Below are 18390 nucleotides of genomic sequence, written 5' to 3'. Positions count from 1 at the left end.
GATCTCTTGAAATAACAATTAATACCTTAAATTCTAAAAATGATGAATATCCTCTGCTCGGTACTGTACAAAATCCAACGAAAACAAATAACAAGCAAATGGCTTGAGTACCACAATGCGTTAGTAAAGTTTCTGTTTTTTTTTTAATTTTAATGACTCGAGGACAAAACTGAGTTTAAACTTAGCAGGTAGGTACATTTTGCGCTTAGAAGAAAATATTAACGTATTTTACAGCAAAACGTTTCTTGCATTTCGTGCGTACAAATACACACACCCTGTGCATTATAAATCTCTTTCATTAAAATAGGACATGCTCACAGTTTCATTCAACTAACACCACAGGGCATACGGCAGGTAATCCTAAGCCAGCCGACTGTTCTCTGCCCAAGCTTGAATCGCTCTCATTGGCGCCCGCGACCTTAATGAAGGTCCGCCCGCGTTTATACATCGACTTTTCACTCAATTCATGCGATTAATAGGACGATCATACTGAGTGGCCAATTGATATGAAGTTGGGTCTGATGTACAGCATAATTCCTACGATCCACTGTCAATGGACTGAACAGATAAATTATACAAAAAAATAATTCTCCTCCTATACGGGCAAATTTAAAACCGAACGATACTCACAAATCAGTGTCCTGCACTTAACACGCTGTCGTAATTAATAAATGATTATATTACTTTTCTAAAGGAGTGGTTACAAGTATTACCCCGCTATTAAAATGTAGATAAACAGATAAACTGATGGCCTATTAATGACTTTTTTTCAGAAATAAACTGAATTCAAATTATGATATTATTTTTGTCATGTATTGGAATTTGAAATCAACATGAAAACATTACCGTATATTATGACGAAACATGAACTGAATAATATCAGAATATTATATTTATAATGTGTCTAAAAGACGGCGAGATGTATTGTAAAGACGTTTAAGGCAATTGTCTATTCATTCGAGTGAAAAAGAAGAACAAGATTATACAGCTCAAAGACTCACAGGCCTATTTTATCGCCTTCAGTAGAAACTGGAAAGCGTCATTATATAAAATATAAATAAATAAATAAATATCGAAAGATTTAAAGCGATTTCTCACAGCGATTTCTAAAATCCTTGCAAGTGGCAAGACATTAGCAAATTGTCTCGTAAATTGGTTCTACATGAAATGTGGGCGAAATTTTGCTTGTTAAATATCAGGAATTTGAGAGGTCACTTTCGGCCTCTCGGTGTCCGGGGGCTCATTTCGTTTAAAGGCCACCCTCTTCTGGGAGGTTGGTAATTACATCTGAGCATTTTATGAATCTTGTCACTTGTTGAGCCACGGACTACAGTCCCCTTACCCCCCCCCCGCCAAAAGGAGGCTGCACAAAGTTAATGAAAAATATTCATTAAATTCAAAAAAAAAAAAAGTAAAATCATATACTGGCTCAAACTATATTTAATTAAAACCTAATTATTTGAAATAATGATTGTAGAAAAGTAGCAAAGTAGTTTGAAATTACTGGCAACAGCGAGATTAACGTTAATAGTGATAAATGTGATGTTGGCATTAATCATGACAGAAACGACAGACATCAGAAATATAATTGGTTCGTCTCGCTTGCCCATTACACAGAGTACCGTCGCCTCCGTCACAGAGGAAACAGAGCCATTCAGCTGTGCTGGATTCCACGGCAAAGTTGTTGGAAAAATTCAATTTCCGTCTCCCTGATACTTTCGGATCAGCCTTCAGTTTCATTTCTTTTTCCTTTGCACTATGTATTTTCGTTTATTTTTTATCCCAAATTTCTTTTTCTCCTTCTGCGACTCCTTAACTGATTGTTTTCTGGACATCAGCGCCACCCATTTTCCATGCTCATTTCGCGTTTTGCAGTGGCGGTCGGAAGTGACTAATGAGTGAAAGAGTGGACTAAAAAATTGTCATTTGGGTTATCGTCTGGGCTACTCTGTGTTAACCTCTCATCAGGATTAGTCCTCATCACAGTCTGTCTCAGAAGATTTAACCCTATTTCTCTGATATTCGTCTGGACTCGAATAACCATCCATTACTCCTTCCTCTCCGACATTCCACTTCACCGAAATACAAATAAAAATAATTTTTGTTGGTATACACGCCGCTGAAACCCAGTCTGAAGAACTTGAAGTTGTACAAAAATGCTATATTGCGTTAAAAATTTAAATATTTTACATACTTTTACCTTAAAATTTCATTATTTCAGCAAACAAAATAACGAGTAGCTAAAAGTTTAAAGCTGGCAACGTACAGAAACTGTGGCAGAAACATTCTGTGTCCTGGTAGTTTTATCGAGCTAATTGAGTGATTACGAGCTTTTCTGAATGTGTTCAATGTCCATGTTACGCCAGCAACACTTTCCTTTCAACGCGAGGCTTCACAAATCCTCTGAAGTCACTTTAGAAAAAGTTCACTGTTTGTGTTTCCTTATTCAGGGACATGAAAGTTCCAGGGCCTAAACCTGCGTTCATTCCCTTCTTGTCCCTCAAAATTATCGCACGAGGCACAAAGCGACCACAGACACTTCGGAAGGCGGCCATGTTTGGTTCCATCCATCTCTCACTGATTGAGAGGGACCCGGGCTCGTGTTTTCCACATTCCGCGGCAAATTAAATTAAATCCAAAGAAAGACAATCCTATCTAAGCAATTTATGACAAAGAGCTTTAGAACTTTAATTGATAAGTGTGTTGTAAACCACATTATTTTAATGTTTGTTCATAGCCTATATGCCCGTAAAATAATATAAAATTATTGAGTTGTAATGAAGTACGAAATCTTGCGTAATTCGGTTCGGATCAAATGTACAGGATTCTCGGCAAGAAATATCTTACTAAGAAAAAATTAAAGGGTTTTAATAACTCAAGGAAATATTAATGTCATACTTAACTCAGCTTTTTATTTACAGCGGTGTGAATCTTTTATATGTGCACTTCTGCATAATGAGTACTGCAAACAGCAAAATGGCTCGACACAATTCTGACGTAGAAACTACTGTTTACAGGACATTACAAGTACAATCACCCTCAAAACAGAGCACTGCCAATTTGTAATTCGCACGACGTATCCTACTTATGTCTCTCGTCCTTAGGTTTTCGCATAAAGGGTTCATCAACTTTAACGTCGGGTAACTTTCAACATTCGACTTCTTTCATCCCCAAAAGCAGAAGTTTCACGTCCCCCGTGGGAGGTGGCAACGTTCCTTGTAATAACAGTGTCGTTCAGTTTATTAATCGAACGAAATTTGCGCTAAAATTCCTTTTACCTTCCTCCGATGGCGATTACAATTCCTGTGGAAAACTACGAGAGTAATTATTTCCCTATAAGGACGTAGGGGGTGAGTACCCTAACCTTTCTGCGTTATTAGTGTCGCGGAATTTTGAACGAATCGCTTCACCGTGAAATTACTTCAGCTATTTCTAATTTCAATATACATTTACAGAAACAGTGTCTATACGCGCATATAACACTCAAGTATTAGTCAACTATTATACAAATTAAAGTAATTTTAAAAGAGTTACTTTGTCTTGATATAATAGGCCTAATAATGAAAACTGTATTCGTCATGCCCGAATTTATAACTTGTGTTAGGCAAGGCCGTGGTCTAGGCAACACGGAGTTTTCCTCCGTGGCATCCCAATAATTACTCAATTCACACACAGAAGAAGGCAATGGCAAACCACTTCTGGATCATCTGCCAAGAACGTATATGAACAGGTCCCAGTCCGAGAAGAGAAAAGGATGGAAGGATCCTGTTCATATGGACCTGTCGTCAGACAGAACACTAAATAATAATAAGATGAGGTGGTCTAGCGGTTAGAACGCTGGCCTTGTAATCCTGGGATCTCGGGTTCGATTCCCGGCGGTGCCCGAATTTATAACTTGTGTTGGGCAAGGCCGTGGTCTAGGGAACACGGAGTTTTCCTCCGTGGCATCCCAACAATTACTCCATTCACACACAGAAGAAGGCAATGGCAAACCACTTCTGGATCATCTGCCAAGAACGTATATGAACAGGTCCCAGTCCGAGAAAAGGATGCAAGGATCCTGTTCATATGGACCTGTCGTCAGACAGAACACTAAATAAATAATAATAAATATGATACAATGTAATGTGTTATTGTTCTCTCTCCTTTAATTCGACAGCTGTACTGTCGGATCATTGAATATATACCAACTCGAAAGAAATTTTGTTTTCGGAATCATCGATACTTGGAAGGTATCCGTAAAAGTTTTCGACATTCGTTATAACAGACTTTATAAAAGCATCTGAAAGCAAGAGTTCATAATAAACTAACCAAAAGCTTGGTTTGAATAAAAGTAGAAAACACGACTCATTCCCTTGCAATTGTAATTCCCTGACAATGCACTGCACTTTCTGCGTATTGTGTAAGTTTGTTGAACATTTTACGTAACTAATTTTGCTTTGATGATTACAGAAATAAAAATTGAAAACGGAAATTTTTCTTCACTGAAATATGATCAAAACCGGGAGCCTGGAAAAATGGCGAATATTTATTTTGAAGGAAAGCGCCGTGATAAGACAGACAAATACACTCTTCTCGCTCAGAATACAGCTGGTGTAACTGACGTCATTTCAACAGCACAGATCCACTTCAATCCATTTTATGACGTGACAGATTCTCACTAAACGTGGCTGCAACCCTTTCATGGAACAGAGTCCTCGACGGGCCGATAGCCCCTGAGATGGTTAACACTTCCCCATTCTGTGTTCCCTATGGGAAATTTACGTAACGTATCATTCGGATAGTTTACATAATCACGTCTTGATTCCATTTTCATGATTATCGTGAGTTCGCTGTGTATAGCCAATGCTTTGACACTGAAATGACGACATTTTTATCATTCAGTGACGTTAACCTGAGCGGATGCAACGACAGGGTATGGATTGTAGTGTCACTCAACTGTTCCCGCAAATTACATTATATTATATCACATTGAAAAAGCGCAACACAATACCATACACTCAAATTTCAAAATTTTTGATATGTGACACTTTAAATTCTATTATGTTTCACCCTCCAGTGTGTACGTTGTTGCATCAATGATCACGAGCAAACGTAAGCTTTCACTCTTGGGGCTTGAACAACGACATTCCATTTCACAAATACACACAAAATGGTATTTAAAGTTGAGCTTATTACAGATTCATATTAATCATAACCCATATAAAACACGCCCGAGTCTAAAAACCATCCCACAGAAGTTTGTTGTTTTTCGTAATTTTTCTGAGACCATCTTCATAAAATTCTGAGTTCGTACCCCTAAAAGTAGGTCATGGACCCTTCCTTTACATCCACTAATTTTATTACTAACTACCGTGCTACAACTTTACGTTGCATAAAACATTCAACTACTTAAGAGTCGTGAAATAAACAATTGTACTACAGTCTTTCAGCCTACCAGAGTATTTAATCGTTACATTCATGTACGTGGTTTCTACGTTTCAGTACTCACAGCACAAAAGCTGAAACTGGGTTTAAAAATTCTGAGTTGCATTATGTTAATTATTATTTTAGACGACATTAAATATTTCACTGGCGGGGATACTAGCTGGAACGTCGCCCACTTTACGTGACGTGGTTTCGTAAACAATACATGTAAGCTAAAGCCAAGTTACAGCTGCTATTTCCGTGTACAAACTGCAAACATACTTCCTGCTCATTGCTGGCAACACAAATGTAAGATATACTAGAATGAAAGAAAATTATGCATATCAGTTGCAAGAATGTTTACTGAGAAACTATGAGCTATGTCTCACAGACGTAATAGTAGTAGTAGTAGTATAAGACACTCATAAAATAAAATTATATAACACATGTGACACTTGCTAAAAAGAATATGGATCCCGGAAATAGCTGCTGCCCTATGTACCTTAGGGACAAGGTCTGTCTCGGGTACATGGAAGTGGTGAAGAGATGGGATAATAATAATAATATACACTGTGGCAGCACAATCCTGACTCAAAATCCGTATAAATAAAGTCCAATACCGAACACTAACCTTAACCATTTTCATCGACTACCATAAGAAAAGATTCGTTCATTAATAACAGTAGCCGCTTCAACAATTTAGAATCTGAATGAAAACCTTCAATGTCGTAGCGTATTTACGAAACTTTCGTCTAAATTGAAGTAGCCACTCTCTCTCTTTGGAAGCGCCTGCAATGCCAGACTACCCGGCGCATAGAGCTGTCGGAGAAGATGCCGTACAAGCACGGCGTTATTAGCTTTTTTTTAAAAACCTGGAGAGACCAACTACTGGCTAAACTGAAACTGTTTTGTGTCACAGTCCACAATGATTTTATTTTCACAGTTATTCAATTCAATTCAATTCAATTCAATTAATTTATTTACGTGTTTGCCAACAGCAAGAAGCCAATAACAGGCAAACACTGATAATATATACAATAATAGTGAAATAAAAATTAAAAATATTACACAAACGGATTAACTAAACTTATAAATATACAGTACAGGCAAACCCAAAATAGAAACAATATTAACACAGAGCAAAAAATGAAGGAATATAAATAAAAACAAATAATCCACGTAGGGAACACTAATATAATTGTAAAACTTTAAAAAATATAAAAAGACAGATAACCAAGCTAGATCATTTCCCTTGTTGAGAACGTTCGCTCAAGGGAGACAATGTTTGTGCTAAATACGTCCAAAGATTTACATACGTCATTTGCAGCGATGACGCACCTGGCTGAAGGACTATGCCTTAGTGCACTGCTCACACTAAAAGTAGAAAATTCTCTTATTTGCCTCGCCGGCACACGTAAACCAACAGCGTCCATAATGGAATGGCAATTTATTTTGCCCTTAAATACATTAATAAGAAATAACGCATCGAGATGTCGTTGTCTGGAATAAAGTGTTCTAAAATTTAAAGTAGATAGGATCAGTTCATATTTTCGGGGGATATTAAACTGGAAAAATCGGTAATTGCATAAACTGGCAAATTTTCTTTGAATATTTTCTAATTTATTAGAATCTGTCTGTGTAAGATTATTCCAAACGACCGAGGCATACTCAAGCTTTGACCTAATTAAAGCATTATATAAAACAACAAGGCTGTCTAGAGAGGAAAAATTATAAGTAATAAAACGAATAAGCCCTAAGGTCCTTAGTGCCTGGGAATGAACACAATTTACATGACAGTGAAAATACAGTTTACTGTCTAACAAAACACCAAGATCTTTTATACAATTTGTACGCAAGATTAAAAAGTCACTAACAATGTAATTAAAATGGATACTGTTGGTTTTACGTGTGAACGATATAATTTTGGTTTTCTCTATGTTAAGTTCCATATTGTTATCATTACACCACTCATGTACGGAATCGATATCTGCTTGAAGAGCTCTGCAGTCATGCACAGATTTAATATCGTGATATAGTTTCAAGTCATCGGCAAATAAGAGAAATTTAGAATACTTAATTTTGTCGCAAAGGTCGTTAATAAAAATATTAAATAAGAGAGGTCCCAAGGTAGAGCCTTGTGGAACTCCAGATAACACCGCGTAGAGAGAAGAAGACTGTCCTAAAATGCGAACAAAGGCAGATCTGGATGATAAATAACTTTGGAACCACTTGACATAAGGAGAAGATAGTCCAAATTTATTTAGCTTTTTCAAAAGAATAGAATGCGGGACTGAATCAAAGGCCTGCCTAAGATCAAAATACACAGAGTCGATCTGTCCCTGTGAACAAACCGACGGCTGAACATCATTAAGGTAGGTAACTAAATTAGTTACCGTAGATTTTTATTTACAAAAACCATGTTGACTGGGGTGTAATTTGAATTTGAAATAAAAGGAAAGGTGATCATGAACAATGCTTTCAAAAATTTTGGAGAGGTTATTAAGGATCGAAATAGGCCTATAGTTAGATACTAAGGCGCTGTTGCCTTTCTTAAAAATCGGCACAACAGCCGCTCGCTTCCATAACAAAGGAAAGTTCCCACTAGATAAACTAAGGTTGAAAATATGGCGTAAAAGAGGAGTTAAAATCTCAGAACAACCTTTTATGACGAAAGTCGGGATTTCATCGGGTCCGACGCATTTCGTCGAACGGAGACGACTAATTGCCCGCGTAACATCATCAACAGAGATACGAGGAATATTCAAAACATCAGAATAGGCGAAGTTATTAACATATCCATAACAGGAAAACATGAAACCGAGTTTTTAAAATTGTCTGTAGCTTACATAATTAATAATCAACAATAACAAATGTTTCAGTTTCTCGTTGGTTTATTATAGTGCATCACTTAAAAGTGTGTGGAGTTTTACACAACGCGTGAAATACGTAGCGCGAAACCAAATTATTCTACATTAATTTACCTTTATGAAGACGCAGAGACTGAAGTGATTCTTACTGAATGGGGTCTAGAGACATTTTAAAATCGGTTCTACATACCAAGACGTAATTTCTCACGGTTGTAGGCCTAGTCAAAAACATTCTACACAGCAAAATAACCGAGAACACAAACTACCTTTGTGCAACATTTTACCCGGAAAAACCTACAGAAAAAATTCCGTGTGGGAGATTAAAATCTAGATAGAGGAATGATATTAAAATGGATCTAATGTATAATATGAGTGTGTTGACTGCACTTATTCGGATCAGGGCAAGAAATCGCGGTGGCTCTTTTGAACACGTTACTGAATATTTGGTTTTCGCAAAATCTGGAGAATTTCTTGAACAGATGAGTGGCCATTGACTTTTCAAGATAGACTATACATCACAGAGTTAGTAAGATATAATACTTTCATTTTTTTAATCTTCAAAGAATACGCACTATTTTCGATTACTCTGGAGTAGCTGGAATAAATTAGAGAATAAAACAAAAATGTATTCTAAATATTGAAAATAATCAATTCGTCTCGTTACACCTTCCGCTCTAAGCAATACAAAATAAACTAGTTTGAAAGGTTAGGTTAGGTTAGGTTATTAAAGAAAATGTCACTGAAGATCAGAGTTTGGGAACCGAAAATATAAGACTCCGCCACTGGTAAGATTATGAACCTCATGGATAGGCTAAATGTTTTCGGTTTAATTTCGGATTAGAATAGTAAAATTCTGCCTTACCGTTGTCGTCAAGAGAGCTATGTTTGGTGTCGTTGGCCCTTCTCGAGATGTTCTGCACTCCAGTGGTAATTCCGTTGTCTGTAACATAAACAATAAAAGGATTTATAGTTCTTGGGTCTTCAGACTTCAATTAGACGTGTAAACAAGCAGAGGGCAGAATTTTTGACAGCACTATACGTTACAAAAGATAATTCAGAATACGAATTTTAATGTTTTGCAACTTCATAAAACACAAGGCCGTGTATACTCAATCATTCACTGAAAATTCGTAAAAAAAAAGTAAATAATTAAGTGTCTTTGCATTTCAGTAAATATTTATCATGCCAAAAATATGTCAATCCTGTGCGTACAACATTTTGTGCAAGAAACATTTTCAGGAGCTTGGTAAAGCCCACTTAGAGTATGAACCTAAACTAATTCACTTTATATACTTCAACATTAACTGCAATACTAAATTTCGCATAAACACGTCGATAAGTCGTGAGGAGTGACAAGAGACATATACGACATCTTCATCCAGCGGTCATTATGTTAGATTTTGTAGAAATAAGGTTTGCAAATACCAGCATCACGCGATTTCGCTCTGCCCTTTTCCCTAGATTTTCAGTTCGTGGAACCTAGAATTCGTTTCTCTCCCTCCTTTGTTGCCGAGGTCAACAAACAAGGACCTCCAACATAAAATGCAAACAAAATCAGACCAGCGGCCCTACAGTTATGACCTGAGCAATGTGGATGGGATTGTTTTTAATTAAACTAATTCGAGTGTCACAATTATCGGCCTCAGAGCCCTTGGTACATTCTGGTGAGGACCAGGGTAAGCCGTGGACACAGCTCTCAACGGCATCAAATCCTTAACAGACGGAAAAAATATTAAAATTCATTTTCGTCCTATTTTGAAGCCTCAAACGTTTGGTCACCATAAATAATATCCCAAAGGCCATTAAAGAATTCACAGATGTGGACTGCGCCGAGGGACACACACTTTCAGCTTTGCGTTTCTGAATGCTCCTAGCTCAGTGCAGTTCATGTAGAGACAGCATTACGTCAGCTAATAATTTAGTATGTTAATGACTGCTCTGAAATTAATCGCTAATTATTTAGTACACAGAATATTGTGTAGACAGAGGGAAACAGAGTACAATCACACCTGTCATTAGCACTAGCGCCTCTGGGTACACAGGAGGTCATATGAACCCCAAACAGGGTCACATGTCCTTTATTCTTTCTTCCGACTGTACGTCACAGAATTTTATTACTATCTTATGGTATATTATTAAAAAGAACGTATAGGCGGAGGGGTAAGTTTAATTTCCCGGAGTTTTAAGGGATAAAACGGACTATAAAGACTGCGTGTCACTTTTTTAATTCTTTTTTTGGGGACAAAATTTATTCATGTGAAATAATTATCTTGCAATAGACTGTGTTAGTAAACTTTGTTAAAAATTATTTAAAAGTTTCCCAACAATATTTAAATAATAAATGCGAATAATTTTCGGCGATTTAAATATACCTGAGAGTGACTGTCAAACGAATACAGGAGTACAATTTTATTGGAATGTTTCGCTGTTCCAGATGTTATCGAAGCCCTGTAAATCACAACAAAGAACATCTGTTTGCCTTTGGAGCTTGGTTATAATTCACGTCACAGACTCCTACACCGATTTCCATTGGTTTGCGTTATGAGGCATTTAGCTGGGCGCCTCGCCGCTGAGATTCTAAGGGCTCCGTCTTCCATTAGCGTCCATTAGTGGGTCCTGGGATCACGGGGTGAGAAAGGTAGGAGACTGAATGGTGAGGGCGGCCTGAATGTGACGGGAAATCAAACCGAAGCCCATCTCTTCTGAGGGGCTCGGCCAGCCATATCCTACAGACCATTATTCACTAAATGAAGTTCTAATATGAGAGCAAAGGAAGAGAGCGGACTCAGAACCAATCCAACACAAATAAAACTGCCGTACATCAAAATGGATTTCAATTTTTTTGAGAATTCTAATGGACGGGAGACTTGAATGTAATTGAAAAGAAGTACCAGCTGATCTCTAGCCTGAATTTTAGGCGGGGGGGGGGGGGGGGCACAGAATCCAAGAAACTGTCACGATACGAAATCAATTACTATAAGAAAAGGGGACTGAAATGTACGGATCTGGACAAAATTTCGTAACGACAGCTTTCATAGTGCGTACCGCTCCACACACATATCGTCAGGGTGATACAATTTAAGACTAAAAGATAGATCAGTAGCCTTGTACCTTCCACGTTAAAAATTAAAACGTCTATTTTTTATTGTTCACGTTTCTGCGTAATGTAACAAAATAAAAAGTATGAAATTAATATATTTATTATTACGTAATTGAGAAAGGAGCATGAATATAAGCAGTCAACTCCAATTAATGCCGACTTCAAGAATCCGTGGAATTATTCTTCATGGCGCTGATTGCACTAACACCCCGGCCAAAGACACGAACGGCGAACAGCACTGGACGTGTGTTCATCACCAGAGGATCTACAGTCCAAAACATTTTCGACCATTACTTATACACAGCCAATTCCATCGCCTAAAAAAAACTAATCCTTTCAGCTAATTCATGATTCGTCTGCTTCTCCTAATTGTGTTACTATATTCTTAACAGAATGATACTGTCCCCAAAACTAAGCCAAATTAATATAGTTTACATCAAACCTCATTTACTTAAGACTCGTTTAAATACTTCCCTTCCATCTATACTTAGTTCTATCAAAATGTCTCTTTCCTACGCATCCCAACTACAATTTTCTATGCATTATTCGTCTTTCGTACTGTTTTCTGTCTGTTTGATGACGGTAAAAATATTCAGAGTACATTGTGAAATATGAACCTCTTCATAGTAAACATATTTCTAGTTTTCTCTGCAAATGTTCTCGTCAGCATTCCATTGTCAGGCAATCTAAATCCATTCTTCCCTTGACGGGAGAGGACCCCAAGTTTTGCATCTCAAGATACACTTTCGTAAAATTTCGTCGACTGCATGACGCCAGGACGTCAACTCAGACGCTGAAGACGCAAAATGAGTCTGTAAGTTAGTCACATGCCCAGATCCCACCCTCCTCTCAGTTACGTCGGATGCCTCTGCACATTCTACCACCTTCAATAAATATAATGGTTGGTGCTAGAACCGAATGTACTTTGTTCTTGCCTTCAACTCCGCTGGAAATTTCCGCTGGCCGAAGGCGCCACTGGTCAGCTCGTTAGCGAAGTTCGAAACAGATGAAAGTGCGAAGCGTAAAAGAAAGGGACGGTCAGCTCTAACCAGGAATGTAGACGCAGGAGCACACGGACAAGGAGGAACGCTGTTCACAAGAACATATAAAGAGAGCATTATTCCAGACCCACAGCCGAGGGAGCACCTCGACGAAACTACGAACAACTTTTGAGAAACAGATCCGACGAAACCAACAAACGAATATATATTAAATATATATTACAATAATTAACATTTCAACATTTAAAATATTTAAAAAATTTAAAATATTTTAAACGTTGAAATGTTAATATTGTAATATTTTAATATTTAATAAGAATTATTGTGATTAGACGGACAAGATTTAATATATACTTATTATATCACAATATGACGCAACTTTACCATCTTAACAAACGAAGATTAAATTCACCGATAAACTGAGAAGAGATCACAATTCAGTGGGTTTTTGCTACTACAGTGGATTCCCTATTACACGGGGGAGGATTTAAGGCGGTCCGTCGCGTTTAAACGAAAATTAAATTTTATTTAAAAAAATCTGTTGTAAATGTTAGAAAGTTTAAAAATAAAGGTAACAAATATAACGCTGACATCATTTAAGGTATTAAGAAAAAATCATCTGTTGCTAAACAAAAATGATATTTTAATGCTATTCAGATGAGATAGTATAAATATATTAATAAATAAAACAGAATGATACCATATTAAAAGACTGTATTCCTTTGAGCGTGGTAATACAACTTCAGGTTCACTTAAACGCAGGGAATTTCTTAACTAAAAGAAGAAAATTTCGCTCCTCGAGAAGAGAATTGAACCGTGCGGTTACGATATTCTGACGCTCAGCAAATGGCACCCTATTAAAAATATATATTAAAAATTTACCGTCAATCACAATTATAATAATGTTAAAAGATTAAAAGATTAAAACATCATTTAATTACACAACTAGTTTCGGCTACAATTTAGCCATGAACGGGTGTATGTAGTATAAACCTATCACTAATTACTGATTTTTATTGTTCTCTATGTTTCACAGTCTTCATTTTCTGATAGTGTTCTTGTCTTCTACGAGGGTCGCTCATTAAGTAATGCCCCACATTTTTTTCCTCAGAATATATTTATTCAAGATGGCTCAAATTTAGTGACAATATAAATCAATGTCTCCTTTACACATACTATTTTTCCACATAGTCCCCATCAACTTGTACGGTTTTACGCCAGCGTGGAACAAGTGCATGCATGCCTTGCCGGTACCAGCTCTTGTCCTGTGCACGTAGCCATGTCCTCACCGCTTGAATCACGCTCTCGTCATCTTCAAATCTTGTTCCGCGGATAGCATCTTTAAGTGGCCCAAAGAGATGGAAGTCGGAGGGTGCCAGATCTGGACTGTAGGGTGGATGGGGTAGCACCGTCCAACCCAATTTGGTGATTTCTTCCCGGGTTCTCAGACTTGTGTGAGGGCGTGCATTGTCGTGCAGGAGCAAAATTTCTGCTGGATGCTTGTGAGGCCGAACTCGTCGAAAACGCTTCTTGAGGGTTTTCAGGGTCCTGATGTACGCGTCTGAATTGATGGTCGCACCTCTTGGCATCACATCCACAAGAATGATTCCATCACTGTCCCAAAAGACAGTCATCATGACTTTTCCGGCGGAGGGAGTTGTCTTGAATTTCTTCTTTCTCGGTGATTGAGGATGATGCCACTCCATTGTCTGTCTTTTTGTCTCCGGCTCAAAGTGGTGTATCCAGGTTTCGTCACCTGTAATGATCCGGGACATAAAGACGTCTCCCTCAGCATCAAAACGCTCCAACAATTCAGAAGAAATCTTTTTCCTTTGAATCCTGTGGTCTGCTGTGAGACTTCGTGGAACCCATCTTGCGCACACCTTCGAATATGCAAGAGCCCGGATAATTGCAATCACACTTCCATTACTGACTGAAAGCTGTTGGGCCAATTGTCGAGTTGTGATGCGCCGATCCTCACGAATAATGGCATCCGCGCGGTTCAACATGTCTGGAGTGGTGGCTGTGGCAGGACGCCCAGAGCGCGGCAGATCACGGAGCTCGGTTTCTTCACTTCCTGAAGCTTTAACTCTCTTAGCCCCGCGACCAACGGTGCTCCTATCGACTGCACAGCTTCCATACACAGCACACAAACGTTTATGAATGTTCACCACCGTTTCTTTTTCAGCAAAAAAGAATTCAATTACAGCTCGTTGCTTGAAACGAGAGTCGTTCACAGACGCCATTTTAACAGTTCACTACAGCTCCGCCATCGGTTGGATTCATTTGAAACTCCGTACACGAACGCGGGAAACATCAAATATCAAGCATGTAAAAGTACACTTTTCTATCTTCATTATTGGCTGAGAAAAAAAATGTGGGGCATTATTTAATGAGCGACCCTCGTATTATTTCTTGGTTCGTTGCACTATCACTGGTCAACGAACCAAGAAATAATAAGAATAGAACCCCCCCCCCCACGAAATTTATGTCCACGGATAAAACATAAAATTTGTGACGTATTTAAGAGATAACTGTATCATTACTGAGGCCTGTTTGTTTTTGTTTCTGAATAGTATCTCAAACCAGATATCAGAGTATTTAACTGTCAAAGACATAGCATTTACGGCTCTGTTGTCCGTCCCTAGCTCAACGTTTATCAAATAAACCGCGAATTTTCGTAGACGCAGAATTTTATTATGAAATCTTATGCGAATTCTGTCAACTTCCTTCCAAGCTTCAACAACGTACATTATCCTGGATTACCACAACATTACATATATATATAACCTAATATCCTGACTTTCGTATTAAGATTTGTAGCTAAAAACTTGTCAACAACTGTTTAATGAAGGATTGCCTTCTGATTTAATGGATTATTTATGATTCTTCCATCATTGAGTATTTTCTAAAGTTATTCCTAATTGAAGATATCCGTCTTCTGGGTTATTGCGCCGTGTAGTCTGGTCGATGTTAACCAACGTTTCAGAGGTCATACTGCCTCCATCACCAGGGCGATGAGTATGAAGATTTCCGTCTTCTGGGTTGTTGCGCTGTGTAGTCTGGTCGATGTTTACCAACGTTTCGGAGGCCATACTGCCTCCGTCATCAGGGCGATCGCCCTGATGACGGAGGCAGTATGGCCTCTGAAACGTTGGTTAACATCGACCAGACTACACAGCGCAACAACCCAGAAGACGGAAATCTTCATACTCACCGCTGTGAGAACCTCAAGTCTTACTTATTCCTAATTATTTAAATATACCTATTACTTCTATATTTAACCACCCGTATTATATCTTTCAGTGTTTTCAATATATCACCTGTTTCAAATAAACAACTACTATTTTAGACTTGCTCAGATTAAACTTCAAATTATATTTTGATCTATTTCCTTCTGCAAACCACTTCTTGTACACGGTGACACTACTAAATAATTTGCGGAAAGCAGATCTAATCTGATTTTATGCTAACTTCCTCCCTCCACCATATTTCTCCACTAATCGCACTTTAACTAATACTCTTTGCTTTATAGGCCTGACTAGTTCAATGCCTGAGTCGGCTCAGAGATGTCTCACTGCTCCGCTGAAGTAAGCTGGGTGACGTACAAGAACATAAACTACAGATAAAACATTCATCATTATAACCCATCCTTTTAAGTTTAAACATAGTTCCAGGCTTCCATAACATGTTTTAGAATTCTAAATTAAATGAGTTTAACACGAACCAAATACATTTGAAATCCATCAAAGGAAACGAATTCAGAATTAACTAACTCCAAACATCAGAGTGTTTCTCGAAAAGCTCCAGGAGCTAACAACAGTCGTACGGAAAGATAAATTCCTGGCTTTTAATTAACCTGAAAATTCGTTACAGCACACCACTGCTTCCTATCGGGAGTCAGGTAGACAATTCCAACCTGGTTATTTAAGATCCGTGTTACTAACCTCTTATCTAAGCCTTGGTCTACAAAATTATCTTCTCCTCAGATACTCCTCTCAAACTTTAGCGAGCAAGTTTTATGTTTCCTATCGTTCAATCCGCCACCTATTTCAACATTCCTTAATCATTTACCTTAACCTAAATATCGTACGGAGAATTTTGTAAAATTGTGAAGCTTCTCATCACAAAATCTTCGTTACTTTCTCCCTTTCGGGTCCAGGAGATCTCATCGCTTCTCTGTTCTCACTATTCAAATCGCAAAACTGTTTTTCTATCAACACAGAATGATTAATTTTATTCGAAAAAATATACAGTTCGTTCACTGATAAAGTTGAACGCTTGTGTCTCTTCCCGTCTACCGGAAGGGACAGCCGATATACTGAAAACCTTTCGCCGCTTGGCGGTGCGTTCAAATCCTTCAGTGACCTCAATGTATTAACATGCATTTTAAAACTTCAAATTTTATGTTAGCGAAAGCTAAACCAGCGCCGAGCACGATGTCTCAGAAGCGAAACATTTTCAGTAATAAAAAGTCTTAATTCTGCAGATAAGCTGTAAACGAACTTAAGGTTTTCTGAATATTTTACAACATCCCTGGAAAATATCTTAATAATATACCAGGACGGAGTCCTTCCACATCATCCATAATTATCCTACACAGAAGAATCGGCCGTTACATAACCTCAGCACGTGATATACATTTTAAAATATCCCAACAACCAAGAACCCAAGTACCAGTAACCTACGAATTCTAACGCATAATAACAAGAATTGAAAGTGGGCGAAATGTTTGCTGATTTCACAGGAAGCTTTAAACACCTCCCAGTCTCATTTTGTGACGGGGCGGGGCGGGGGTGGGGGGATATTTTTCGTCACAAAAATTCCAGTGGTCGAGTCGTTCACGAAGTTATGCCACAGAGATACAAGGATCATGTTAACGCCAGCCGGTGACATCCATAATCGATCCTTTACTGCTAACAAGGCGATGGAATTCTGTTATGGACTGTTATGAAATGCTCGTGACAGACCGCAGAGAATTCCAAGAATCTTATGACCACATAATAGTATTTTCCACATCAAGACCACGATAATAATTTTTTTTTTAAAGATTACTGGAATATTTCATCGCAATTCGCAACATGCACTGCTGGAATTCCATACACGTACCGCGCTCTATAACGTCGGCCTTAAATGCAAACTGTGTACCCCGTTTCCCCCAAACGAGGCTCTCAAAACGGTGACTGCAATTAAGTCATACAATATCCGCTGCAGATAAAATATCACCATCAAAACTTACCCTAATTCGGGACATCGAGACTACAACTTCTCAAGGGGTTTGTCTTATTAACCCAATTTCTCTTGAAGGAAAGTCGATCGTCTATTGGTTAAGAAACTGCCACGCTGTCACAGAACTAAGTTGGCTGTGGTGTCCATCCACGGTCAGTCCAATCCAATCCACAGCTTCACGCACCATTCCCAGTTGGTATGATCCCATGCAATATTTCAGTTAAAATTCTGTATTCATTTCGCAATTACTTTCCGCGGTTTGATTAAATTGATATCTGATGAAAGATAAAGTTATGAAGGTCCTGATGTAATTTTCTCCAGTCCCCTGACGTTAATATTATTATCGTGTATCGTATGTTTTGATTTCATCTGTTCAATGAGAAGTTTTCAAATAATCATCGCGACTTAAAAAAATATATAGTCATATGACGATTTAAGTGTTGCTCCCACTACGTAAAATAGACCCCAAACTTTATGTGCTGACTTTGTATTTATCTTCTATGTAAACTTTTACACAAAACGTGTGGTTTTTGCAGACGAGTTTCGGTTGTCCGTTGTTGGGGGTATTATGACTATGAATTACCGCGGATTTTGTGGTTCTTATGTTTGTTCATGGTTTTGGTTTTGTTCCTTATTATGAATTATTATTTACGTGCTTCGTCAAGATTACCGTAATCTCCAGTACAATCACAAAACATTATCCGCATTCATGCAAGTGGTATATCGATTGACACCAAACTCGATTTAGTTAACACCTCAAAATAAATGTACATCAGTTCAAGTGCGT

The 18390-nt window shown here is 38.0% G+C and overlaps 1 long non-coding RNA gene across 1 annotated transcript in view; it reads right to left on the bottom strand.

Moving 5' to 3' along the window:
• LOC147871958 (uncharacterized) overlaps positions 1-9216 on the bottom strand; it is a 29647-nt gene extending 20431 nt beyond the window's left edge. The window contains exon 1 of the long non-coding RNA XR_015538138.1: positions 9136-9216. This is a non-coding gene — a long non-coding RNA (uncharacterized LOC147871958). The remainder of the gene's footprint in view (positions 1-9135) is intronic.
• Positions 9217-18390: the final 9174 nt, after the last annotated feature.

The sequence above is a fragment of the Zootermopsis nevadensis genome, unplaced genomic scaffold, assembly GCF_977971745.1.
Source record: "Zootermopsis nevadensis isolate Lab colony 2312 unplaced genomic scaffold, Znev_1.0 Znev_ptg000034l, whole genome shotgun sequence".
Lineage (NCBI taxonomy): Eukaryota > Metazoa > Arthropoda > Insecta > Blattodea > Termopsidae > Zootermopsis > Zootermopsis nevadensis.
This window is presented reverse-complemented; position numbering and strand designations above follow the sequence as displayed.